The sequence below is a fragment of the Solea solea genome, chromosome 1, assembly GCF_958295425.1.
Source record: "Solea solea chromosome 1, fSolSol10.1, whole genome shotgun sequence".
NCBI lineage: Eukaryota > Metazoa > Chordata > Actinopteri > Pleuronectiformes > Soleidae > Solea > Solea solea.
The window spans coordinates 21,154,011-21,181,380 of record NC_081134.1 but is presented as its reverse complement, the minus strand read 5'-3'; the positions used below and the strand labels follow the sequence as shown (position 1 = coordinate 21,181,380).

The 27,370-nt window shown below is 43.1% G+C and overlaps 13 non-coding genes across 13 annotated transcripts; 1 reads left to right on the top strand and 12 right to left on the bottom strand.

Annotated features, from left to right (window-relative positions):
* Positions 1-3,205: 3,205 nt before the first annotated feature.
* On the bottom strand, positions 3,206-3,311 carry trnay-gua (transfer RNA tyrosine (anticodon GUA)). Its single transcript has 2 exons — positions 3,275-3,311; positions 3,206-3,241 (listed from the first exon to the last, which is right to left on the bottom strand). It is a non-coding gene; the product is annotated as a tRNA-Tyr (tRNA).
* Positions 3,312-3,598: 287 nt separating this feature from the next.
* On the bottom strand, positions 3,599-3,689 carry trnay-gua (transfer RNA tyrosine (anticodon GUA)). The gene is given in 2 exon segments: positions 3,599-3,634; positions 3,653-3,689. It is a non-coding gene; the product is annotated as a tRNA-Tyr (tRNA).
* Positions 3,690-4,192: 503 nt separating this feature from the next.
* On the bottom strand, positions 4,193-4,303 carry trnay-gua (transfer RNA tyrosine (anticodon GUA)). Its single transcript has 2 exons — positions 4,267-4,303; positions 4,193-4,228 (listed from the first exon to the last, which is right to left on the bottom strand). It is a non-coding gene; the product is annotated as a tRNA-Tyr (tRNA).
* An 8,225-nt stretch (positions 4,304-12,528) lies between these two features.
* On the bottom strand, positions 12,529-12,639 carry trnay-gua (transfer RNA tyrosine (anticodon GUA)). The gene is made up of 2 exons: positions 12,603-12,639; positions 12,529-12,564 (listed from the first exon to the last, which is right to left on the bottom strand). It is a non-coding gene; the product is annotated as a tRNA-Tyr (tRNA).
* Positions 12,640-14,548: 1,909 nt separating this feature from the next.
* On the bottom strand, positions 14,549-14,659 carry trnay-gua (transfer RNA tyrosine (anticodon GUA)). The gene is made up of 2 exons: positions 14,623-14,659; positions 14,549-14,584 (listed from the first exon to the last, which is right to left on the bottom strand). It is a non-coding gene; the product is annotated as a tRNA-Tyr (tRNA).
* Positions 14,660-16,962: 2,303 nt separating this feature from the next.
* On the bottom strand, positions 16,963-17,073 carry trnay-gua (transfer RNA tyrosine (anticodon GUA)). Its single transcript has 2 exons — positions 17,037-17,073; positions 16,963-16,998 (listed from the first exon to the last, which is right to left on the bottom strand). It is a non-coding gene; the product is annotated as a tRNA-Tyr (tRNA).
* Positions 17,074-17,639: 566 nt separating this feature from the next.
* trnay-gua (transfer RNA tyrosine (anticodon GUA)) lies at positions 17,640-17,730 on the bottom strand. Its single transcript is given in 2 exon segments — positions 17,640-17,675; positions 17,694-17,730. It is a non-coding gene; the product is annotated as a tRNA-Tyr (tRNA).
* Positions 17,731-18,235: 505 nt separating this feature from the next.
* trnay-gua (transfer RNA tyrosine (anticodon GUA)) lies at positions 18,236-18,346 on the bottom strand. The gene is made up of 2 exons: positions 18,310-18,346; positions 18,236-18,271 (listed from the first exon to the last, which is right to left on the bottom strand). It is a non-coding gene; the product is annotated as a tRNA-Tyr (tRNA).
* A 606-nt stretch (positions 18,347-18,952) lies between these two features.
* trnay-gua (transfer RNA tyrosine (anticodon GUA)) lies at positions 18,953-19,063 on the bottom strand. Its single transcript has 2 exons — positions 19,027-19,063; positions 18,953-18,988 (listed from the first exon to the last, which is right to left on the bottom strand). It is a non-coding gene; the product is annotated as a tRNA-Tyr (tRNA).
* A 386-nt stretch (positions 19,064-19,449) lies between these two features.
* trnay-gua (transfer RNA tyrosine (anticodon GUA)) lies at positions 19,450-19,540 on the bottom strand. Its single transcript is given in 2 exon segments — positions 19,450-19,485; positions 19,504-19,540. It is a non-coding gene; the product is annotated as a tRNA-Tyr (tRNA).
* A 4,032-nt stretch (positions 19,541-23,572) lies between these two features.
* On the bottom strand, positions 23,573-23,665 carry trnay-gua (transfer RNA tyrosine (anticodon GUA)). The gene is made up of 2 exons: positions 23,629-23,665; positions 23,573-23,608 (listed from the first exon to the last, which is right to left on the bottom strand). It is a non-coding gene; the product is annotated as a tRNA-Tyr (tRNA).
* Positions 23,666-23,884: 219 nt separating this feature from the next.
* Positions 23,885-23,977, bottom strand: trnay-gua (transfer RNA tyrosine (anticodon GUA)). Its single transcript has 2 exons — positions 23,941-23,977; positions 23,885-23,920 (listed from the first exon to the last, which is right to left on the bottom strand). It is a non-coding gene; the product is annotated as a tRNA-Tyr (tRNA).
* Positions 23,978-26,904: 2,927 nt separating this feature from the next.
* trnay-gua (transfer RNA tyrosine (anticodon GUA)) lies at positions 26,905-26,997 on the top strand. The gene is made up of 2 exons: positions 26,905-26,941; positions 26,962-26,997. It is a non-coding gene; the product is annotated as a tRNA-Tyr (tRNA).
* The last annotated feature ends 373 nt before the right edge of the window (positions 26,998-27,370 follow it).

The following is a 27,370-nucleotide window of genomic DNA, read 5'->3' as shown; positions in this document are numbered from 1 at the left end:
TAGTAACAGGTTAATAACATTAAACAGTTGAAATTATTTAGCGTATACAGAACATACTTTCAGATACAGTTTATATAGTAATTGTTAACGACCACATCAAGAGAGTATGTGAAAGAGCTTTAATGTTCTCTTAAATCTGCTGTCTGTCTCCAGACGTGAGGAGGATTGACTTCTTATCACGTCTGAGGTTATAAAGTATGATTAAGCTTCATTGGCTAGCAGCACACCTACACTTAAACGTGTTTATGGAACCAGTAGCACCACGTCACCCATAAGAATCTGAAGTCTTAACGTGTTGACTCACTGCTGCTGTTTGTGTAAATGAATGTAGTTCTATAAACATGTCATCACTGACTCAGAACTGTCCTGTCCAAACCTGTTGTACTTCCTCTCCCCCCTCGCTGTCCCCCACCCCATTTTTTCCTTTCACCCCAACCTGCCTTGGCGCATGGCCGCACATCTTTGAATCTGGTTCTGTCAGAGATTTCTTCTTCTTGTTTGTTCATTGTGTGAATTGTTGGGTTTCTCTGCTCTCGATGATGTCGTCTATGTTCAAAGCCTTGAGATAATGTATGTTGTGATTCGGCGCTATACAAATAAAATTGAATTGTCCAATCATGTTTTATTGTCAATTTTCCTCTAGATTGATCACAACTGACAAAATAAACATCAGAGACCACAGTAGAAATGTTTATAAATCAAGTAGAAGGTGATTTTTCCAAAAGTGTGTACTCAGTATAGTGCTACATGCGTGTTGACTTTGACGGGGTAAAACAAGTGTGATGTAAAACATTAGTCTGACATTAGTTTATATTTTACATTTTTCGAACAATCGCAAATGGCCAAAATCTCCTCCGAGTTGGCTTTGAATCCAATATGGCGGCCTTCCTGTAGGATTCACGGGAAAGTCGTCATCAACTTTTTTGATCGTCCCAACCTAATGAACGTGTGTACAAAGTTTCGTTCATGTACGTTAAACATCAGATGACCTAATGGAAGTTTTTTGCGTCAGTTGTTAGCCCCTCCCACTTCCGATTTTTGACGCACGTTCCCCGAACCACTTTCAGACGTAAATTTTCACCATGAGTTTTGGGGTATGTTCAGGTTGTCTAAAATGCGATTCATTTGGAGGAAGAAGAAGAAGAAGAGGAAGTTTTAATAGGGTTCTACGCACCGTGTGCGCAAACCCCGCAAAGTAGCTGCACGTATCCACTTATAAATCAGCCATATTAATCACCTCCTGTGTGGCGTTTATGTCTCACCACATCACAACCTTTTCAAAGATGTGTCATAACTTATGAATGGACTTGTAATGGAAGTCTTGTGAATCACTGAATCAGTAAAAATCGCCTCCACATCCCAGGTTTGCACGTTTCAGACTTGACAGCCGTGTGTTTTGGTTTGGTTTGTCTTGCCAGGTAAAAGCTAAATGCCAGCGAGAGCGAGTCATATTGTTTGGCAGCAGGACAGAAGCAGACGGCTGCTGACAGCGGCACACGGAGAGGTGTGGACCTGTTCCCACACACACACACACACACACACACACAGTCCTGGTGCTGGTCCTGGGATCCTGCAGGTTTAAGGTGTTTTCTCTGCTCCAGCACACCTGATTCAAATAATCAGCAAACACAGCAGACGCCTGGTAACGAGCCGTCTATTTACATCAGGTGTGCAGGAGCAGGGAACCGCCTGTAATATGCAGGCAGTCAGAGAAACACTGCACTTTAACTTTGTTGGTTTACTTGTTTTTGTTCGTGATTTTAATCCTCTAAACAACTCAGAAGTGTCACTGTTCTGTTTTAAAGAGCGTGTTGACACTTTTTTTTTGACTGAAATCAAATTTCTCTCAGTCAGACGAACACATACATTTAAACTAATCTGCAGGTTTCACTCATGTGGGACTAAAAAAAGGGATTATTTTATCCTGTTGACTTACTGTTGTATACGATAAATCCAGCTCGACTCTAACTGGACTTCAAGTAGGAAGTTTATTTATTTCAAAAAGGGAAAGTGTATATCAATGAACATTTCAAAGAATGTAAATATACAGGATTATAGCCAAAGGCTAATTTCCATCCTTAGACGGACGGGTTGGTGGTCCCTTTAAGTTAAATGAAACAAGTCAGAGTAAAACACCACAATAAAAAATGACATAAATTACACCCTGTATGATTTTAAAAACTAATATGGTGTCATTGTTTTTCACAGCTGACGTGTTCCACAATTTCCATCCCTGTATTCTGAAAGTTAAATCCAGACCGTTTGATGAGGAAACTGAATTACGCTCCGTCAGATTACAGAATTAAATATTGAAGTTAATGGCGTGCTGATGATCGAGCTGAAAGGGGGTGCATATCGCCACCTAGTGCAGTGGAGTCAGACATTCCCATCTCGTGCTCGTATAACCACGACAAATCTTTTTAAAATGACGCGGTCGCTGCATGGAAACAGGATGAGCGTAATCCAGCTGCCTCAGATGAAAATGTAAAAATGATGACAATTTCATTCCTGCTGCAATAGGCTTCTTCTAACGAATCACTTAGCTGACAAATTAACGGTAAGGCTCTGACAGACAGACAGACAGACAGACAGATCCAGATGAAGGTAGCCAGGCTGATGAGCAGCAACAGAGACGAGAGAGGCCGACACGTTCTCTCCTGGCAGCTCTGACAAGCGTCGCCTGGAGCAAGAGGCTTTATTTGCGTGAGAATGGTGCGAGAGGAAGATCTAAATTAGTTGCGACGCCTCTGAGCGCGTTGAACCCGTGCCAGTGAAGCTTAATCCTGTTGTGCCAACACTTTCCGGCAGCTGACAGCAAACGTGACGGGAGGATGTGTCGCCTTTGTGATGAAGAAGACGGTGGAAAATGACGTGATGGTAACTTTAATTTCCTCAAAGCACTGATAGGTTTACAAGCTAGTGCCACGAAACTGTTTCGTGGCACCAGATGAAACAGTTTCATCTGGTGGTACTTTGACCGGAGTACGTAGAAAGTCACCTCATCTCTCGCTCCATCTTAATCTAATTATGTGTGTGAGGTCTTTGTGAGGAAGTGGGCAATGAGAGAATAAACGTGTAGCTGACTTTGCTCGGCCAGAGAGAACTTTGTCCAAGAACCCCATGACAATCACGACAAATCAGTAACAGTGGAGGACGATTACACTCTTCCTCCCATCTTAAGGTTTTATAGTTATAATAAATGATCTCCTTCGAGCCGGATTTGAACCAGCGACCTAAGGATGTCAGCATTGATCTGCTATCAGCTGTGCTTTTCCTACAGTCCTCCGCTCTACCAACTGAGCTATCGAAGGGTTGCATGTGTCATCGGACCTCATGCTCGAAATGTCGTGTTTATGAATGTGTTATTAAATCCATGTTAGTTTATACGTGTGTAATAACACCTTGTTTGTGCCTGTATGAGGCAGCATACTGTGTGTGTGCAGCTCCTGCTGACGCCCTTTTACACGTGTAATAACATGTTTATATTATACGTAGATATTGATTGACTTTCACTGCACACATTGATGTTTATAGACGTATAATTACATGCTTCACATGCACTTCCTTTGAAAAATGCATTTGTTTGGTCATAAAACCATCCTTCGAGCCGGAGTCGAACCAGCGATCTAAGGATGTCAACATTAATTATCTCCTACAGTCCTCCGCTCTACCAACTGAGCTATCGAAGGATCACTTCTTGCTATTTATGTCATACGAAATAAAAATTTGAGGCAAGCTCTCTGGGCTCACGTTGGTGGTCTTTAGAGGAGAGAGGCCTTGCTCCAGCATACTCTTCTCCTGCTTTTTTTGACATTTACAGTACCTAAAAATATTCAAAGTATAACTTTGTTTATATACCATAGTGTATTATATATATGCAATATATCTACACAGAACAGAGCATAGATACTATGTTATTCCCTTTATTAACTCACCAACTAGCGATGGTTGCATTATTCATCACTGGGAGCTGGATGGTGGTCTTCTCCATCATCATGGCATTACAAGAACAAGTTAGTGTTATAGTGCTAAATTAAAACAGTTTGCAAAGGGTTTCACAAAGTGCCACGTGACCTTACACTTGCTCATGAACAAACCACGCAAATTAATATTGTTCACTACATTATCTGTTTATATGCTCTTACAAGTGGCCCTCCCATCTTCAGCTGCTAGAGATTCAGCTATAAAAACCTCCTTCGAGCCGGATTTGAACCAGCGACCTAAGGATGTCAGCAATGACCTGCTCTGTTATCAGCTGTGCTTCTCCTACAGTCCTCCGCTCTACCAACTGAGCTATCGAAGGGTTACTTGTGTCTGTGGACCTCATGCGCTAAATGTCATGTTCATGAATGTGTTCTTAAAAGAATGTTGGTTTATACACGTGTAGTAACATGTTTATTTATAGATGATAACTACATCAATATGTCAACATCCTTCTCATGACCTAAGGATATCAATCGCAATAAGTCAGGTGCAGCTGTAATACACCCAAACCTTGTTTTTGCCTGTATGAGGCAGCATTCTACATTCACTACATTGCATGGTGTATCTATAGCCATTACTAGATACGGTTGATAAAAACCTCCTTTGAGCCGGCTTTGAACCAGCGACCTAAGGATATCAGCTGTGTTTGTTCCTCCTAAAGTCCTCCGCTCAACTGAGCTATAAAAGTGGAGAACTACCAACTGTTGTTAATACAGTTTTATAAATGTGTTCTTACATAGATGTCTGTTTATACACATGTAATAACATGTTTATATTATATGTAGATATTGAATGACTATGACTGCACACATTGATGTTTATAGACGTATATTACATGTTTCACATGCACTTCCTGTGTCAGCTTCAGCTGTAAAATGCTCCGCTCTACCAACTGAGCTATCGAATGGACACGCGAATAATAGAAGAAATAAAAGCATCCGGGTCAGTTTGCATGTTCTCCCCGTGTGTGTGCGTTTTCTCCGGGTTCTCCAGTTTCCAGTGGCAAACCGTGAGCACTACAGCTGGGCCTTCACCTCAGCCATCATTGTAGAGAAAATAAATTATCGTGGGAAAAAAGCAACAGTACGATGAATTGAAAGCACTAAACAACTGCAATTCTTTAATTAACGATGACAAGGATGTAAACAAATAGACCATATCATCAATAACATTCCCCGCAACAAGATACATTCTCAACATTAACTTCATGAAACCATAATGACCATTATGGCTACATAGTTGAAATTAAATAAACATACTTAGAGCAAACATAGCCAAAATCTGGAAATATAAAATGAGGTCACCCTGTGACGCTGCTGACACCGACACCGACACTCATTTCATCACCATGGACAGTGCTATGAAATCATGGCGCACAACAAACCATTAAGAAAAAATTCATGAGCATCCTCAAACTACAATACAATTTCAAATGCACAAGCTAGTAACACAAAGACTATTTTTTAATATACAATGAAGTGTAGCGTGCCCGGCTCCTCCAGGATCCCACCTCGGGCCGGTGCGTGCCGGCCATCACTTTCGCCGCACGGCACAGTCCTCGGGGGGCGGGGAGAGGACCCGTGAAGGGATCCTTCCGCACAGTCTCAGTTTTTTGTATGTGCATGTGTTATTTTTCCTTTTCCCTAATAGGAGTGTCACTCAATACACTGTAATGCAGTGTATATATTGTAATGAAACGTCAAACAGATGAAGTACCCAGTACTTTTCAAACCACACTTAAGCTATGGTTATTGTCCCCGGCACTTTTATAAACAAAGTGACGCCCTTGATGTCGCTTACAGCATAGGCCTACCTTACATGAAAGCGAAATCCATTCGTCTGTCTCTTTCCTTGTGAAGTGGGCGATGGCAGCATGTAAAGCTCGTCCTTTGACTTGAGCTCCAAAAGAAGTCCTTTCTCTATGGACATCAGTACCAAAGCTCCCAGGCTATCCTGTCCAGTACCATTTCTGGTGTGCGTCTTGATTCACTTCAGAGCCGAGTAAGACCGCTCAACGGTGGACAGGTGAGGGGATACAGCTGCGGCATGCTCTCAGTCAGCTCGTTAAGTGTCAGAAAGTACAGCAGGTCTGATGGGCTCCTTACCTCAAAGTTTGCAAAAGTTTGTACATGACTGTCAGTTCAATCTTGAGCATGGGGAAGTCAAAATGCAGCCAGTAGTTTTCACTGGCTTTTGCACAGTTTGCACTTCTCCAACTAATAAGAATTTTCGGTCTTGAAATGCCTTTCCACTTTCATAACCTTTTCTTTTAATTCCAGCTGTTAGGACTTCACAAAGGCCTCGGATCTTTTGTTTTTGGCCCACCCACTTAAAATCAAACCGTGATTGGTCAATTTGCCCATCACTCTCCAAACCAAAACACATAGCTTGGCCTTCTCCGGGATTTCGAGAAATCCTAATCAATTAATTAAATAAAATTACACATAGTACCACAACAGAATATAATCGAATAAAGAGAATAGATTATTATGGATGGTTACGTTACGCTCATATTCAGAGCCTGCTGAGCCCGATTAGTGTTCCATCTGGACACCCCCTCAAGCATATACATTTGTGTATGCAGCGCATTACATCTCCACCCTGGCAAGACAAAAGTATTGGTGACAACAAAAAAATAAAATGTTAAGTCATTTAGCAGACGTTTTTATCCAAAGCAACTTACAAGGAAGATATAACATTCAAAATAAATTGCAACATGGACCTTAGTGTAATAATAAATACAGATTTTAATACTAAATACACAGCTTAATCACAGCTTAATACACAGCATTCATTAACAAAATATTCAAAATGTTTAGAGTTTAAACTTGCCTGGGATGAAACCACATTGGTGCTTATGAGGACCCTCTGCCACATCTCAGGACGTCAAGCACTTTATCGCCCTTCTCCAACCTGGATCCTGTGTTTGTGTACAACTGTACACCAGGTGGATCCTGGATGCAGGGCAAGTGATGCTGTTGCATCTCCCACACATGAGACATGCTCTCATGATTGATGAGAGGCAACCCTAAGGTGTCTGTGAGGTCCCACATGGAGTCCAGGAGTTGTTGGATGAGGGTGCGAGTCTCCTCAACCCCTTGGGTTCTCCTGCGGCAGTGCTTGGCCAGTTCACTAGAGGTGATGCTTGCTAACACCTGGCTGTGAGTAGGAGTGTGACCCTGGTGTTTCTTCACCAGCTCTGCCCTCTTCGCCTGTTTCAGGTTATCTATGTCAGCCTTGTCCCACTCGAAAATACAGCTGGACAGTTTTGAGCAGAACGTGCCATATAGTGGATGGTGCTCAGTGGTCAGACCCTTGGTGAAACGCCTCATGAAATGAAAGACATCCAGTCTCACTGTGGATGTCCATGGACGAAACCAGTCAAGAACCGCGCTCACCCCTATAAAAAACAACTTGCCATAAATGCAAGTGTAATTCTGATTGTTTCCAGTTAGCCCATTACCAATCACATCAATATCCTGCTGAAACTGTTTATCAAACATAGCAAATTCACATCACAGCACAAATTGAAGGCAACACACCTGACTCACTGCAGCAGTCCCTGTCCACATATATGGCCTCTGGCTCTGGCTCACCAGCATCCCTGTACCTCCGGACAACGCCTTGGCACAGGTCATCAAAGCCAGCCCCCTCACCAGTGGTCAGCACTGAATTTAGAACTTGGCCAAGTTCATTCCCAATATTGGTCATCCACATGGCTGTGTTCTCAATACCACCTGCAAGCTTTTTAGTGATCTACAAAAAACATTAGCAAATACATCTCAAAAATCATTGGAAATACTAATAAACACGGATGAATCAAGTTTACATGAATTTACTTTTACCTTCTTGGTGGAGTCAAGCTTTAAGATTCTGCCATAAGTTGAGGTGATCACACCTTTCAACTCGTCCAGGTGGTCAAGAATCTCATTTGCGTGGACAGTTTCAAACCACTGAGCCAGGGGCAGAGGACAGAAGGGAGGTGGCTGTTGGTATACAGGTTCGGACTGGGTGAGGACACAGGACTTTTTATGGACCTCACAATCAGTGAGGTAGTCGATAGTCCACCTTGCCCACTCCTCGCTGTGTACCTCCTGCAAGGCTTGTTGCAGATAGCTGGAGCTGTTCCCTACTGTGCGTGGACGCAACATTGTGACACACTTCCTGTCCAGTGCCAGCTTTGTTGTTAGGACAGCTGGAAACTTGTTACGATGGGAGGGATCCAGCTGCTGCAAGATCTCACTACTCCAAGGGCAGACAGGGATCATGCAGTTACTGCACCTTGGGTAGTCTCCACCAACCAGATAATATCTGGAGTCCACATCTATCACCTCTCTCACTTTTGTGTAAATGTGGTGCATCTTCTTTTTGCACTGTGTGCATTTAAGAGGAATGCCCCACATCCTCATTGGAGCCCACAGGAACATACGCTGCCTAAAATAGTGAAGTGGATCTGGAGGTGAGGTGGATCTAGGGGTGCTTGGAGGATGGTACCAGTTCTGTGTGAGGCTTTGCCTAAGCTGTCCTGTTCTTTCATAACGAATTTGTGCGATCCACTCCTGGTCAGCCTGATTGATTACCTTTGAGAACTGCTTTGGCAGAAAACTCACCCAGTCCACTTGAGGAGGCCGCAGAGTGAGGAGGTGTCGTTGTGGTGCCGCCGGTGACATCTGTTGGGCTGTGGAAAGAGCAGGGGCTAATGATGTCTCCTTGGCTTTGGGAAGGGCAGGAGCAGGGACTGGAATGACTGGTTGGTTGCTGTGTTGCTGTAGCGCCGGTGTTTCTGTGTCTTGTTCTGTTGGAGTCGGAACATCTGTGAGTTCTGTTGGACAGCTCAAAAGGTGAGCATTCTCTATGTGCTGTGATAATCCAGCAGCTCCCCAGACCTTTTCACCACACTGCTCACACTGCTCCTGGACATGGTAGTCTGACAGGTGCTGTGTGTAGTCCTCACCCATCACCTCCCGACTACACAGTGAGCATGTGATAGACTTCCCCTCGCTCATCCTGCAGAGAGCTGGGGCTTTCTGTACTACACTGTCCTGTGAACTTGTAGATTGTCCACCTGCTGCACTTGTGCTGGCTGGTACACCAGGAGCTCTTCCAGCTGCAGCACTTGCCCCTTGGGCACTCAGCTGACGTGAACTGGCTGATGCTGTTCCAGCCTTCTCTGGTGACTGGGGAGAACAAAACTGGGTTTACATTAACAGTACATTTCCCTTAAGCCTGACAGTGGTCTGCATCCAAATAATTATGTACTCACACTGTTAGACACTGACAAATCAGTGTATTTGTATCACAGATTAAATGTTTAGGCAATATAGCATGGGAGGGAGTGGGGTTCATAATGGATATAGCTTAACACCAATTGTTGTATATATCACCTACCTCATGATAGCCGCACTTGCAGAGGATAATTTTCCCAAAAATGTCAAATTTACGGGGAATTTGACCGAACACAGGGGTCAGGGGACAAGCAGTAATCCGCTCCATTACCGCCCTCCATCTTCTCCCTCCCGGTCTCCGGCCTGTTGAAAATGTATGTTTCCCCTGAGCATACAGGGTCATCACACCTTCCCAGTATGAGTCTATTTTTCCAGTCTTCGTCATGTCTACAGATAAGGACATAAAAAAATCAGTAATTCAAGGAAAAATATATTTAAAAAAAACTAAGATATAGAGATATCAGGAATAGTAGGTTATACCTTGTACAAGCAGCAATTTCAGAAATTCAGAAATTAGTTTAATCATAGCCTTGGGTTTTACTGACGTGACATCACACGATTATAAAAGAACAGATTAATCGCACAATTTTCTGTAATTAATTGCGATTAATCGCCACAAGGTTATCTGTCCATGGTGGGTGCTGATGCTGGTGCTGAAGAAAATAAACCTGAAGCTTATAACAGATATTTATTTATATAAAATCATGGAATGAATGTCAAAAGGTATATTTAAATTCAAAGACTTTAGTTTAATTGCTTTCTTTAAACTTTAAACACAATATATCTCCTGTGAAGTACAAATTTGACACAAAAAATATGTTTTAAACATGTAAGTAATTATTTACAGAGAAACAGAGAAATACAAAGCACTACACAAATCAAAACAAAAAAAACAACTGAAAGATCAGGGAGGGCATGAGAGAAAACACAAAAAACAAAATCACATAGAGAGAAAAGAGAGAAACAGCGCGCGCGCACACACACACACACTTTAGTCCTGTATCGCTGCGCCGCAGGACGGCTCGGTTTGCCTACACACGTCACCACCGGCGTCAACGTTAACGGCGGTAATTTTTTTTATTTACCTCGGACCGAGACCGGACCTTATATCCTTGGATTGAAAATATAACAGTACAGTTTCAATATCATGTCACCGAAACAACACATAGTTTAAGATGTTAATTTTAATACTTACTTGTCAGCTTTCGGTAAATCAGAACGAATGATTGAGCGTAAAAAGTTTCACGCTGAACACCGTAGCCGTCCAATCAGCAGCTAGCAACGGTCACTCATCCACCGGGTGGGTGATGTCCCGCCCACACAGACTTATCTTAGAATCTAATTGGCTCTTTTGCTCCATCGTGAACGGAGGGGGAGGTCTTAGAATTTTGTTAGGACTTTGTTAGGACCTGTTAGGACTTTGTTAGGACTTGTTAGGACTTTGATAGGATTTGTTAGGATTGTGTTAGGAATGTGTTAGGACCTGTTAGGAATGTGTTAGGACCTGCTTAGCAGTCCTTTTAGCTTTGTGGACCTCATGCCCCAAACGTCATGTTTATGAATGTGTTCTAAAATCCATGTTGGTTTATACACGTGTAATAACATCCTGCTCATGACCTAAGGATATCAATCGCAATAAGACAGGTGCAGCTGTGGCTGGGCTGCAGGTGTAATACACCCAAACCTTGTTTTTGCCTGTATGAGGCAGCAATTCATGAGCATCCTCACAAGCTAGTAATGCAAAGACTATTTTTTAATATACAATGAAGTGTGGCGTGCCCGGCTCCTCCAGGATCCCAACTCGGCCAGTGCGTGTCGACCATCTCTTTCGCTGCATGGCACAGTCCTCCGGGGGGCGGGGAGAGCACCCGTGAGGGGATCCTTCCGCACATTCTCAGTTTTTTGTATGTGCATGTGTTATTTTTCCTTATTGAGTGTCACTCAATACACTGTAATGCAGTGCATACATTGTAATGAAACGTCAAACAGATGAAGTACCCAGTCCTTTTCAAACCACACTTAAGCTATGGTTATTGTCCCCGGCACTTTTATAAACAAAGTGCCGCCCTTGATGTGGCTTACAGCATAGGCCTACCTTACATGAAAGCGAAATCCATTCGTCTGTCTCTTTCCTTGTGAAGTGGGCGATGGCAGCATAGTAAAGCTCGTCCTTTGACTTGAGCTCCAAAAGAAGTCCTTTCTCTATGGACATCAGTACCAAAGCTCCCAGGCTATCCTGTCCAGTACCATTTCCGGTGTGCGTCTTGATTCACTTCAGAGCCGAGTAAGACCGCTCAACGGTGGACAGGTGAGGGGATACAGCTGCGGCATGCTCTCAGTCAGCTCGTTAAGTGTCAGAAAGTGCAGCAGGTCTGATGGGCTCCTTACCTCAAAGTTTGCCAAAGTTTGTACATGACTGTCAGTTCAATCTTGAGCGTGGGGAAGTCAAAGTGCAGCCCGTAGTTTTCACTGGCTTTTGCACAGTTTGCACTTCTCCAACTAATAAGAATTTTCGGTCTTGAAATGCCTTTCCACTTTCATAACCTTTTCTTTTAATTCCAGCTGTTAGGACTTCACAAAGGCCTCGGATCTTTTGTTTTTGGCCCACCCACTTAAAATCAAACCGTGATTGGTCAATTTGCCCATCACTCTCCAAACCAAAACACATAGCTTGGCCTTCTCCGGGATCCGTGAAATCCTAACCAATTAATTAAATAAAATTACACATAGTACCACAACAGAATATAATCGAATAAAGAGAATAGATTCTTATTATTATTATTATTATTATTATGAACATGATTATAACTAGAATAGAATATATTTAATATAGATAAGTGAATACAATATACAAAATTACTGAGGTGGAACATCTTTCTTTTTGCCATAACCCCGGGCTTCAAATGAAGCCTTCCACTCAGCCTCAGTTGTAGAGGCTGTGGCTTGGCAGTACCAATTGCCAAAGTACTGTTGGTGGGTGGCAGGGTCTTGCGCCCGCATACACTGCTTGCAGGTGATGGTGTCACTCTTCTCAGTGTACATCCTCTTTTTGTTGCCACTCTCATCTTGCAATATCTTTTTCTTTTGGTATTGCTGTGTGGTGTATGGCACATCAGCTGACGGATTGGAAAGAACCACAGGGAGCAGAGGTTGTGGTGCAGGCAGGAGAGGTTGTGGTACAGACTGGGGAGGCCACATGGCCTTCCACTTGCTCATGAACAAACAATGCAAATTAATATTGTTCACTACATTATCTGTTTATATGCTCTTACAAGTGGCCCTCCCATCTACAGCTGCTAGAGATTCAGCTATAAAAAACTCCTTCGAGCCGGATTTGAACCAGCGACCTAAGGATGTCAGCATTGACCTGCTCTGCTATGAGCTGTGCTTCTCCTACAGTCCTCCGCTCTACCAACTGAGCTATCGAAGGGTTACCTGTGTTTGTGGACCTCGTGCCTTAAACGTCATGTTTATGAATGTGTTCTTAAATCCATGTTGGTTTATACACGTGTAATAGTATGTTTATAGATGATAACTATATCAATATGTCAACATCCTGCTCATGACCTAATGATATCAATCAGCATAAGACAGGTGCAGCTGTGGCTGGGCTGCAGGTGTAATACGCCGAAACCTTGTTTGTGCCTGTATGAGGCAGCATACTGTGCGCCCTTTTTTGATGGACTACGCACATCTCCAACATGTGATGAACTGATCTGAGGAGCACAATCTGTGGCTGTGTGTGTGTGTGTGTGTGTGTGTGTCACCTCCAACTAGTGGGGGGACCAGTGGAACCTAAATTAAATAATAAAGCATAAAAATATAAACGTGTTCCAGGCATTGAGCCAAAGAAAGACAGATGTGACAGAAGGTGTAAGTCACCCTATGATTTGAAAGCGTAAGTAACAAAAGTATTTTTTTCTAAAGGAAAGGAAAGCATCTTTATTTGTCATTATACAACAACAACTGGTATTGCACAACGAAATGTTGAGGTCAGATGGAGGGTTGATCAGCATCACTATGTCATGTTAGTACCAGTTAGTGTTACATGCTAAATTAAAACAGTTAATTAAAAGGGTTCCACAAATTGCCACGTGGCTTTCCACTTAGTTTGGTCATAAAACCATCCTTCGAGCCTGAGTCTAACCAGTGACCTAAGGATGTCAACATTAATTATCTCCTACAGTCCTCCGCTCTACCATCTGAGCTATCGAAAGGACGCATCACTCTATTTACGTCATACGAAAAAAATTTTTTGAGGCAAGCTCTCTTGGCTCACATTGGTGGTCTTTAGAGGAGAGAGGCCTTGCTCCAGCATACTCTTCTCCTGCTTTTTTTGACGTTTACAGTACCTAAAAATATTCAAAGTATAACTTTGTTTGTATACCATAGTGTATTATATATATGCAATATATCTACACAGAACAGAGCACAGATACTATGTTATTCCCTTTATCAACTCACCAACTAGCGATGGTTGCATTATTCATCACTGGGAGCTGGATGGTGGTCTTCTCCCTCATCATGGCATTACAAGAACAAGTTAGTGTTATAGTGCTAAATTAAAACAGTTTGCAAAGGGTTTCACAAATTGCCACGTGGCCTTCCACTTGCTCATGAACAAACTATGCAAATTATTATTGTTCACTACATTACGTGTTTATATGCTCTTACAAGTGGCCCTCCCATCTTCAGCCGCTAGAGATTAAAGGTGACATAGAATGCTTGTATCACACATATATGTTAGTTATGGAGATCTACTTACATATATTAACTTGTTTTCATGGTTAAAATCCTCCTAATCGCTGCAAACGAGCCGATCAAAATATCTCCTCACTGACGCTCTCGTCAGCCGCGTTGTTTCAGACCAAAACCACACCCCCAGAATGTGGACTGTGTTGTGATTGGCCAGCCAACGAGAGCTTTCCCACTGTCCTGTGATTGGCCAGGTACCTGGAAGTGACGTAATAGATAGGCCAGCTCTCAGATACACAGCTCCCCCTCTGGCACGGTGGATGCTCTGCATCACAGCAGCTACAACGAGAGTAGTTCTTCTTCTTCTGCGGTTGAATGTACACAACCGGATGTGCCCGGACTAGTGCCCGCACCAGGAGGCGCTACGGTGGTGAGGATTTCTGATGACGACATCAAATTAAGGAAGTGCCGATCCGCTTCGCAGAGCCCAGGAAAACAATACAACACTATTTTCTCGGCAGTGGCTGAACTGTTTGTTCTGAAACTTTAGGGTTTCATAAACGAGGTAATGGCACAGATACACACACACAAACGCAGCGTTAATTGGAGCTTCCGGTCTATGTGGGCTTAAAGCTATAAAAACCTCCTTCGAGCCGGATTTGAACCAGCGACCTAAGGATGTCAGCATTGACCTGCTCTGCTATGAGCTGTGCTTCTCCTACAGTCCTCCGCTCTACCAACTGAGCTATCGAAGGGTTACATGTGTTTTTGGAACTCATGCCCGAAACACCATGTTCATAAATGTGTTCTTAAATGAATGTTGGTTTATACACGTGTAATAACATGTTTATAGATGATAACTATATCAATATGTCAACATCCTGCTCATGACCTAAGGATATCAATCACCATAAGACAGGTGCAGCTGTGGCTGGCCTGCAGGTGTAATACGCCAAAACCTTGTTTGTGCCTGTATGAGGCAGCATACTGTGTGTGTGCAGCTCCTGCTGACGCCCTTTTTTGATGGACCACGCACATCTCCAACATGTCATGTACTGATCTGAGGAGCACAAACTGTGGCTGTGTGTGTGTGTCACCTCCAACTAGTGGGGGGACCAGTGGAAACCAAATTAAATAGATGATAGATAGATACTTTATTCATCTCACAGAGAAATTCACAGTTCAGCAGCTCCAGAATATGTTACACGATAGAAACATAAGAGGCATGCAGGTCTATGTACAGTCTAAATATAAACTGAAACATATGTATAAAAAGGAAAAAAGAAAAAATATATAAAAAATATAAAGGCGTTGTAGAATGAGATGTACATGTGTGCTTGCGTGTATGTGTCATGTATGATGCAGGTTGAAGAGTCTGATGGCATGGGGGAGGAATGATCTCCTCAGTCTTTCTGTGGAGCAGGACATTGACAGCAGTCTGTCACTGAAGCTGCTCCTCTGTCTGTGTATGGTGCTGTGTAGTGGATGGTGTGGATTGTCTATGATGGACAGGAGCCTGTTGAGTGTGCGTCGCTCAGCTATCGATGTCAGACTGTCCAGTTCTGTGCCTACAACAGAGCCTGCCTTCCTTATTAGTTTGTCCAGGCGTGAAGCGTCCTTCTTCTTGAGGCTGCACCCCCAGCACACCACTGTGTACAGGAGGGCACTCGCTACCACAGACTGGTAGAAGGTCTGTAGCAGCTTCCTGCAGACGTTGAAGGATGCCAGCCTTCTAAGGAAGTACAGACGACTCTGTCCTTTCCTGCACAGAGCATCTGTGTTGGTGGTCCAGTCCAGCCTGTCATCCAGCTGTACTCCCAATTATTTGTAGGTGTGCACCACCTCCACACAGTCCCCCTTGATAAGAACTGGTTCTGGGTGCACCCTGGATCTCCGGAAATCCACAACCATCTCCCTGGTCTTGGTGGTGTTTAGGAGCAGATGATTGTTGTCACACCATTTGACGAAGTCCTGGATGAGCTCCCTGTACTCATCCTCATTTCCGCTCCTGATACAGCCAACAATGGCTGTGTCGTCCGCAAATTTCTGCACATGGCAGAGCTCTGAGTTGTGCTGAAAGTCAGACGTGTACAGGGTAAACAAGACAGGAGAGAGCACAGTCCCCTGCGGCGCCCCCGTGTTGCTGACCACCATGTCAGACCTGCATTCCCCCAGTCTCACATACTGGGGTCGGCCGGTCAGGTAGTCACTTATCCAGGCAACTAGGTGTGAACCCACTCCCATCCCGGACAGCTTGTCCCTCAGGAGCAGAGGCTGGATGGTGTTGAAGGCGCTGGAGAAATCCAAGAATGTAATTCTCACAGCACCGCTGCCTCTGTCCAGGTGAGAGAGAGATCGATGTTGCAGGAAGATGATGGCATCTTCCACTCCCACCTTTTCCCGGTAAGCAAACTGTAGGGGGTCAAGGGCATGGCAGGTCTGTGGCCTGAGGTGATGAAGCACCAGTCGTTCCATGGTCTTCATCACGTGCGACGTCAGGGCCACAGGTCTGAAGTCGTTCATCTCTCCAGGATGGGGTTTCTTTGGGACTGGGATGATGCACGATGTCTTCCACTGCTGGGGAACCTTCCCCAGTCCCAGGCTCAGGTTGAAGATGTGCTGAAGGGGGTGACCCAGTTCCCGCGCGCAGGCCTTCAGCAGTCGAGGTGACACTAATAAAGCATAAAAATATAAACGTGTTTCAAGCATTGAGCCAAAGAAAAGACAGATGTGACAGAAGGTGTAAGTCACCCTATGATTTAAAAGCGTAACACAAGTAGTTGGTGTATGGCACATCAGCTGCTGGTTTGGAAAGAACCACAGGTAGCAGAGGTTATGGTGCAGGCAGGACAGATTGTGGAATAGGCTGGGAAGGCCATGTGGCCTTCCACTTGCTCATGAACAAACAATGCAAATTAATATTGTTCACTACATTACGTGTTTATATGATCTTACAAGTGGCCCTCCCATCTTCAGCTGCTATGAAATGAACTGTGAATTTCTCCGTGAGATGAATAAAGTATCTATCTATCCATCTGGAGATTTAGCTATAAAAACCTCCTTCGAGCCGGATTTGAACCAGCGACCTAAGGATGTCAGCATTGACCTGCTCTGCTATCAGCTGTGCTTCTCCTACAGTCCTCCGCTCTACCAACTGAGCTATCGAAGGCTTACATGTGTTTGTGGACCTCATGCTCGAAACGTCATGTTCATGAATGTGTTCTTAAATCCATGTTGGTTTATACACGTGTAATCAATATGTTAACATCCTGCTCATGCAGCTCCTGCTGACGCCCTTTTTTGATGGACGCACATCTCCAACATGTGATGTACTGATCTGAGGAGCACAAACTGTGGCTGTGTGTGTGTGTGTGTGTCACCTCCAACTAGTGGGGGGACCAGTGGAACCTAAATTAAATAATAAAGCATTAAATACAAACGTCATTCAAGCATTGAGCCAAAGAAAAGACAGATGTGACAGAAGGTGTAAGTCACCCTATGATTTAAAAGTGTAAGTAACAAAAGTAATTTTTGGAAAGGAAAGCATCTTTATTTGTCATTATACAACAACAACAACTGGTATTCCACAACGAATTGTCGAGGTCAGATGGAGGGTTGATCAGCATCACTATGTCATGTTAGTACCAGTTAGTGTTATATGCTAAATTAAACAGTTAATAAAAAGGGTTCCACAAATTGCCACGTGGCCTTCCACTTTGTTTGGTCATAAAACTGTCCTTCGAGCCGGAGTCGAACCAGCGACCAAAGGATGTCAACATTAATTATCTCCTACAGTCCTCCGCTCTACCAACTGAGCTATCGAAGGGACACATTCTTCTATTTACGTCATATCAAATTTTTTTTGGAGGCAAGCTCTCTTGGCTCACATTGGTGGTCTTTAGAGTAGAGAGGCCTTGCTCCAGCATACTCTTCTCCTGCTTTTTTTGACGTTTACAGTACCTAAAAATATTCAAAGTATAACTTTGTTTGTATACCATAGTGTATTATATATATATGCAATATATCTACACAGAACAGAGCACAGATACTATGTAATTCCCTTTATTAACTCACCAACTAGCGATGGTTGCATTATTCATCACTGGGAGCTGGATGGTGCTCTTCTCCATCATCATGGCATTACAAGAACAAGTTAGTGTTATAGTGCTAAATTAAAACAGTTTGCAAAGGCTTTGACAAATTGCCACGTGGCCTTCCACTTGCTCATGAACAAACCTCGCAAATTAATATTGTTCACAACATTACATGTTTATATGCTCTTACAAGTGGCCCTCCCATTTTAAGGTGCTAGAGATTCAGCTATAAAATCCTCCTTTGAGCCGGATTTGAACCAGCGACCTAAGGATGTCAGCATTGACCTGCTCTGTTATCAGCTGTGCTTCTTCTACAGTCCTCCACTCTACCAACTGAGCTATCAAAGGGTTACATGTGTTCTTGGACCTCATGGCCGAAAGCTCATGTTTATGAATGTGTTCTTAAATCCATGTTGTTTTATACACGTGTAATAACACGTTTATAGATGATAACTATATCAATATGTCAACATCCTGCTCATGACCTAAGGATATCAATCGCAATAAGACACCTGCAGCTGTGGCAGGGCTGCAGGTGTAATACGCCGAAACCTTGTTTGTGCCTGTATGAGGCAGCATACTGTGTGTGTGCAGCTCCTGCTGACGCCCTTTTTTGATGGACTACGCACATCTCCAGCATGTGATGTACTGATCTGAGGAGCACACACTGTGGCTGTGTGTGCATGTGTGTCACCTCCAACTAGTGGGGGGACCAGTGGAACCTAAATTAAATAATAAAGCATGAAAATATAAACGGGTTTCAAGCATTGAGCCAAAGAAAATACAGATGTGACCGAAGGTGTAAGTCACCCTATGATTTGAAAGCGTAAGTAACACAAGTAGTTTTTTCTAAAGGAAAGGAAAGCATCTTTATTTTTCACTACATTACGTGTTTCTATGCTCTTACAAGTGGCCCTCCCATCTTCAGCTGCTAGAGATTCAGCTATAAAAACCTCCTTCGAGCCGGATTTGAACCAGCGACCTAAGGATGTCAGCATTGACCCGCTCTGCTATCAGCTGTGCTTTTCCTACAGTCCTCCGCTCTACCAACTGAGCTATCGAAGGGTTACATGTGTTTGTTGACCTCATGCGCGAAACCTCATGTTTATGAATGTGTTCTTATATCAATGTTGGTTTATAGAATAGAATAGAAATACTTTATTCATCCCCAAGGGGAAATTGTTTTAACATAGCAGCAATGCAACAAATATTATAAACATAAAACGTAAAATGTGCAACAGTGGGAAAAAACACATGTATACACATGTAGTAAAACGTTTATAGATAATTACTATATCAATAATATCAATACACTTGTAATGCGTATATGAATATGTGAATATGTTTATATTTTATGTAGATATTGACTATGAGTGCACACGTTGATGTTTATAGACGCATAATTACATGTTTCACACGCACTTCCTGTGTCAGTTTCAGTTGTAAAACGTTCCTTCGAGCCGGAGTCGAACCAGCGACCTAAGGATGTCAGCATTGAATATGTTCTACAGTCCTCCGCTCTACCAACTGAGCTATCGAAGGGATGGGTGTACAATTTTTCTTCAAAAAAAAATTGTCTGAAAAAATATGTACTAAAAAGAATCTCGGTCGGAACACGACCTTCCTGTGTGGAGTTTGCATGTTCTCCCCATGTATGTGTGTGTGTGTGTGTGGGGGGGGGGGGGGGGGAGGGGGGTGTTCTCTGGTTTCGTCAGCTACAGACTCCTTCTCCAATCACGTACTCTGGTATATGCAGTGATTTTCCTCCAAGTACCATCAGAAAAAGCTTGCGTACACCACATGTTAGAGATGGTCCTGCTGTATGAAGCTTTACCAAGTGTTTCATTTTATACGACAACTGTTCTGCGTTGTTGGCAATGACGTTAACTTTATGGATATCGTGCAATCAAATTGTTTGGTCATAAAACCGTCCTTTGAGCCAGAGTCCAACCACCGACCTAAGGATGTCAACGTTGATTGACTCCTACAGTCCTCCGCTCTACAAAAAACATTAGCTGAATAAAAGAAGAAATGAAAAGCATCTGGGTCAGAACAAGGACCGCTGGAGTTTGCATGTTCTCCCCGTATTGTGTGTGTGTGGGTTTTCTCCAGGTTCTCTAGTCTATGTCTATATGAGACTTAAACGTCCTTGTTTATGGATCCACAGATCTGTCATGAGATTGAGTCCACATAAAACATTAGACCCATTGCTGGTTTAGTTTATGACTGGAAGCATGGTCATCTATGTGCCTCCACATGACGGTTCCAAGTCCACCGTCTCATCCAGTGGCACACGAAAAAAACCTATGAAGGAGTGAGTGACATGTGATGGGTTTTCACAACATCCTCACCTTTGATCTCTTTATACATACCTAAATTTCACGTGGTTCTTTGTTGACCGTAGACATGATGTCACCACATCAGTCACATGATTCTCGTCCCGATGCTCAAACACTTTTGCTTTTCCAGAAATCCACGTTCATCGATCTGTATCAGGTATCGTGGGTGAACTCCCTCAGAAGCCGACCGTGTGTCGGAAACTTGTTCATTACTTTGCTAAAACGGCCTCGTGCACATCTGTTTCACAGCTGCGCTCACCTTCCCTGCAGCCACTGAGCTCACACTTTAATGGTTTGTCACTGGAAAATTCATAAATTAATATCTTTGCAAGCAGAGTGAATGCAGTGTGTTCTGTTTAGCAGAGAACCGTGCAGCCCAGCTCCATGAATCCCTCTGGAAATACGGTCCATGTCAAACCTGAGCCTTTTGGAATTCTGGGAAATGCATTTAGTCCTACTCCCACAATAACAGAGTGAATTTGGGAGCATTAGAGTCCATCCCTGCGTCCCCCTGCACGTGGGAAAATGTAATTTCCCCTTCGTAATTACATTCAGCACAGAATCTCCCAGAATATTAGCTGAAATGTGGAGGAATGTGCAGCATTCTGGCCGCGGCCACCCTGCCATTGTCTATACTTCTGAATGCCGTGTTTGTTTTCACTTGTGTTTTCTCTAAAACAAAACACTGGAGCTTCTCAAGAAAAGAAAAAAAAAGACAGCGGAACGGCCACGGCGAGCTGTGGGATCCGTGCTCCCGCAGATACAGATGTTTACTCCATCCAGCAAACACAGATATGAGGTTTCGTGGACGAGGACACGTTGCCAGCAGAGAGGTGAGCTGTTCCAAGGAGCTTATCTGAGGCTTCAGTCAAGAATAAGACACTGAGGACATAAACTGCTACATGAAACGATTCCTGACGTGTCATGTTTTACAATCACGGGGTTTTTTTTGACGGACTAAGCCAGGATGAACTTGAGGCCCACTTTCTCAGATATCCTGGATTTTCTTAAGTCTTAACTTTCCTGCAACAGGACCCTGGAGTATACAGTGTGTGTGTGTGTGTGTGTGTGTGTGTGTATACACAGGTTGACTTGGTGAAAACTGCAGGGACACGACGTGGGTGTGGTCAGGTAAAGCCGGGAAAACTGGGAGTTAAATATTGAAAATGTGAAAATAATAACAATATATGTGCATTTATTAAAAGTATCTCATGTGTTCATTCATCAACACTGTAGGTGGCGGTAATGAGGCTTAAGCACTTGGCGCCACCCGCCATTCAAACAGTAGAACAAGGAAGTACGCCGCTGTTCCAATTGAAGAATCATGCTTGTGTACTCCCGTACTTGGCAAGTATGTACTCCAGGTGTACTTCCCAAGTACGCAAGTACATCCTTGCATACTTGAGTATTGAGTAAGGGCCTCTGTTTTGTTTTGGTTCCCCACTTCCTTCTTCCTGTTTCTCTGTTGATAAATGAACATATATAATATTTAACTTAATTTATTCATTTATTTTTATTAAAATATACAGTACAATGTGGAAATAGATATATTACAGCATTGTAGAGTAGTGTGTTTGTGTATACATATATATATATATATATACACATACATATATGTACATTTTTAAATACAGATACAATGACCGTGCGACTTTAATATAAATCTAAAATTCAAAGTTAAAATAAATAAAACATTAACAATATACAAACTTTCAAACTGTCAGGTCAAAACGTTTCCATTGAAGGTGACATAGACCGGAAGCTCCAATTAACGCTGCGTTTGTGTGTGTATCTGCGTCATTACCTCGTTTATGAAACCCTAAAGTTTCAGAACAAACAGTTCAGCCACTGCTGAGAAAATAGTGTTGTATTGTTTTCCTGGGCTCTGCAAAGCGGATCGACACTTCCTTAATTTGATGTCGTCATCAGAAATCCTCACCACCGTAGCGCCTCCCGGTGCGGGCACTAGTCCAGGCACATCCGGTTGCGTACATTCAACCGCAGAAGAAGAAGAACTACTCTCGTTGTAGCTGCTGAGATGCAGAGCATCCACCGTGCCAGAGGGGGAGCTGTGTATCTGAGAGCTGGCCTATCTATTACGTCACTTCCAGGTACCTGGAATCACAGGACAGTTGTAAAGCTCTCGTTGGCTGGCCAATCACAGCAACTGTTTGGTCTGAAACAGCGCGGCTGACGAGAGCGTCAGTGAGGAGATATTTTGATCGGCTGGTTTGCAGCGATTAGTAGGTTTTTAATCATGAAAACATGTTAATATATGTAAGTAGACCTCCATAACTAACATATATGTGTGATACAAGCATTCGATGTCACCTTTAAAAACAAAATAACACGTCAACAACAAATCTATGGATCACACCGAGCATCTAATGACAGCGACGTCTGAGCCAGCGGATCATTTCATCAGGACAGGCCGAGGTAACGCTGCTCTGTGCCGGGCACAGTGAGCGCCGAGCGTCCGCAGAGGCGGAGCTGATCACCTCCGACAAACGTCGCTGCCAAACTATAAATACGTCATATCTTCATACACAAACCACATGTTTGAATTCTAAATGACTCATTTGATGTTAAAACTTTGTTCCGGGACACAGAAAAATATTTATTTCAGATTGATATTTCTATTATCTGCTGCTATGCTCCACCGAAATGCATTCTGGGATACATGGCTTTCCCAAGTACGCTGAAGTCACCACCCGATGCATACTTGGTATGCATCACAAGTACGGGAGTACGCGAGTACGGACAAGTACGCACAAGTATGGATATTGAGAAAGGGCATTACTGAGTCCTGACATTACTGGTCACACTTTTACATTTTTTTTTTTTTTTTTTCTTTATTTAACCAGGTAAAAAAAACTAATTGAAATTTAAAACCTTTTTCGAGAGTGACCGGGCTAAGACGGCAGCACAGACGCAGAATGGTTACACCAAACACACAAGACACAAGTAAAATACGATCACACACTACAGGAAAACAAGGGTGAGATTACATGATTACACAAGAACCAAGAATACTCTTATGCTTTGTCGGGTTTATTGAATACTAGCCGAGGCGAACTTGGTCGAGTTGTCCAGCAATCCGGTTCCTTTCTGCAGACTCATGGGGAGGACGCCATTTAGAGGTTTGTAGTTTCTAATACTAGTCACTTTCATTGTGACGTGTGCTTTTTCAAGGTGGATAGAATGGACATGTAACTGATACATAGCCATAAAAAGCTCCTTCGAGCCGGAGTCGAACCAGCGACCTAAGGATGTCAGCACTGTTTAGTTTTCCTACAGTCCTCCGCTCTACCAACTGAGCTATCGAAGGGATGTGATAGGAGCTTTTTCTTAAATAAAAAAAAAAAAAAAAAGAAATGGCTGAAAAAATATGTAATGTAATGAAAAGCATGACAGGTTTGAAAGTCTCTCTCTTCGGTGTCATATGTCATTACACAATGACATATGACTTTATAAATGGTTTGTTCGTTTGAATTTATACAAACTTATGCATGTAGATGTTATGATATATAGATCAGCTATAAAATCCTCCTTCGAGCCGGAATTGAACCAGCGACCTAAGGATGTCAGCATTGCTAAGCTCTTCTACAGTCCTCCACTCTACCATCTGAGCTATCGAAGGCTACGTACACAGGTAACAAACACATCAAGTGGTCATAAACATGTTATTAGGTGTTCATAACCCTCTTAAGTGGTTATAAACATGTCATGACAAATATTTTAAGTTTATGTACTGATATTGCACTGTTTTTAAAATGTTTAACTCCCAGCTGAAATATGGAAGGTACTAATCTTGTTTACAAGCATCATTCTTTGTGGTTTAAAATCACATTTGATTCATAAATGTACATGAATACACACATATGATGTTTATAAGCGTGTTATTACACATTAATAGGCTAAGTACGTTTATTTTCATATACATCTTATTGCAATGTCGTTACATGTTATTAAACTACCGACTGAGTATCCAGCTCACACGTTTACAAACATGTTATGACATGCTGTCAAAGCGTTTGATATTTTTAATTTAAAGGACGATGGAAAGACTGAAGAATGGTCAACATAACAAGTGGCTACACGCGAACAACTGGAAACTGCAGAATTGGACACATTTCATTCAATAAAATGATTCCAGACTAGTGTTTGAATCCTGAGACAAGGACAGTCGTCCACTTGGCAGCGTCGTCGACTTGACTGTGCAAGTCAGCAGCTGCAAACTTAAAATTCCATTATATTTTCCCTTCACTTGTCAGGAGTAAAACAAACTAAAAAACGGTGTTGTTTTCTTTAAGTGCATGCTTTGTGGCACGCAGACACAAGCATGTGTTTGGAGCTTAATCCATATTTGACACACACGCAGTGTCCCTCCCATATAATTACACTGCAAAGTGTTTCAGAGTGAGACAGGCGAGGAGATCAGGGTGGTCCTCCTCTCACTTCCTCACTCCTTGCAGCTCATCAGCCAGAGACCTGTGATTCACCATCATTAGCATTCCACCACAGCAAAGCAGCAGAGATGTGGGTGAGGAGCAGCCACACCGTCTCCACGTCTGACCCTCAAATTCACTGCTGCATTCAAATCTTTCCCTGTTTTCAGTTTCACTTTGAGCAGACGCATATGTTTACTTCACTGTTTGATATTTACCCAAACTTGTTCTCCGTCCAAAGGTGTAGTGATCTACGTTGAAGACAACGTTAACGTTTTCAGAAACAGATTGTTTCTCTCTCAGAGTTTTTACCTGTTCCCATGTCCATCTGTTGGTTTGTTTATTAGCAGGGTTCCAAAACATGAACAGATTTTCACTAAACATTGTGGAGGGGATGTGGTTCAGGCCGAGAAGGAGCTCATTACACTGTTAGTAACATAAAAGGCCATGAGGCCAAACAAAATCCAAACACAAGAAGAAGATGACTGTGATCTTTTCCCCAATTTGAATTACGGTGATATACGCAAAAAGGTAAGGGTGGGGTATTGAGGTTCCACCCCCCCCCCCCCCCCCCCACCGTTTTCCAAAATCATCATTGTGGGACTCACAAAACACTGGTTCTGTGTGGATAAAAAGCAAAACAATGATACCAAACCCTTGCAGATTCTCTGAAACTTGTTCTCAAATGATCCAGCATGTTAATGTGGTTTGTCCTTGGTTTCCATGGTGGCTCCTCCCATGTTTGCCCACATGGGCTTCCCATCTAGTAGCCTTATGCTACTGAAACCATATGGGACCTGCAAAATGTCTTCTAACCAAGTAGTCGGAATGGGCGTGAGCTTAAAGTGGGCAAACACGGGTGGCGTCACCATGGACAAACCCACTTGGGACCCATATTGTCAGCCCATATATAACCCTCATGGGCCCACATGGACAAGCTGGCTGAGACACGTTTGAGAACAACTGTCATTGTTATATTACCACAGGTGGACAGGATCTGTGGCCACACAAGTTTGATCTAGAAATTCGATCAATCCTGTAAACCAGGGTTTCTTAATCCTGGTCCTGAGGAGCCACTGCCCTGCATGTTTTAGATCTTTCCTTGCTCCAACACACCTAATTCAAATGCAGGCACCGCAGAAGCCTGATATTTGAATCAGGTGTGTCACGAAAACAGGGGTCACAAGTGTCTACTCCAGTCATTTGTGACAATATTTTACAGAATTTCACAATAAAAGTGTTTTTGGTGACGCGGAACAATGTATAGTTCACAACAAAAACATATTTATGATGCAAAATGAATCAAAAACACATGGAAGTAAGTCATTATAACTTGATATTAAGTGGTGGGCCACATGTTTGAGACCTCTGCTTTAAAATATGCAGGGCAGTGGCTCCCCAGGACCAAGATTGAGAAACCCTGCTGTAAACCACATGTTTCTAGTATTCTAGAGATTCAGGTTGAATTAGGTTAAAAGAAACAAGAAAAAAAGTCAGTCTAACTGTAATAGAGATGCACAGCGTGGCTCATGTTACAATGGACTGGACAGTGGAAGTTTTCAGGTGATGAGAAAACAATATCAGCCTCTCCCGGCTTCACAGAAACACATCCTCACACGCTGGCAATCAGACAGAAGCAACAACACAAACTCCCTGCAGAGACACAGATATCCTGCTCTCCACCTCCTCCCGGTCCTCACCAACAGGTGCTCGCTTGTAAATAACAACATGACAAATCATTTTCTCCCCTGTCAGTCAGTACACGTACGTGCCAGACAAATACTTGTGTGCACCAGGTCCCTGTCAGGACAATTATTTCCCCTCGCTGCCGAGCCAAGTGCAGTCGCAGAAAATTAATGTTGGCCTCATGCAAATGTTTCTACCTCAGCTCCTGTTTCCTGTCGTGGTGTTTATCTGTCATCTGTGATGAATGATAGTTTGGCGCTGGGAACGGGTTTTTACTCAGTCTGGGGATGTGAGTTCTGTGTCACTCATTATTACGTTGCTGTGGAATAAAACAAAACAAACTTCAGGTTAATATCTCATATTAAAGTGCACAGTATGTTATTTCTACCACAAGGGAAGAGAATGATGCAGTCACAAGTACCCGAAGTGTGTCCCTTCGATAGCTCAGTTGGTAGAGCGGAGGACTGTAGGAGAGATAGTCAGTGCAGACATCCTTAGGTCGCTGGTTCAACTCCGGCTCGAAGGATTTTTTCATAGAGATATATATATATAAGTGCATCATCATCTTGTAAAACTGATCATAACGTCACGTCACAGTCGTCGTGTTTCCACCAAGTAATACCACAATAACTTGCCCCAGCTGTTCCATTCTTCATTAGTCTTCTCTTGGTGTTTCAAAGTAATGGTAAGACAGGAGCTCGACCCTGCGACAGTCAGCTGGTTGGGCGAAAAGTCTTGAGACAAAAATAAACAAGCTGCTGGGACGTCATCCTTTGTTGTCTGTTGTGTTGTTGCACTGCTTTAACTTCACGCTACATATCTCGAGTACAGCCCACACCCCGCCTACCAAGTAAAGTACAAGCACAAGCCTGACCCGGGTCTTCACCGGTCCAAACCGT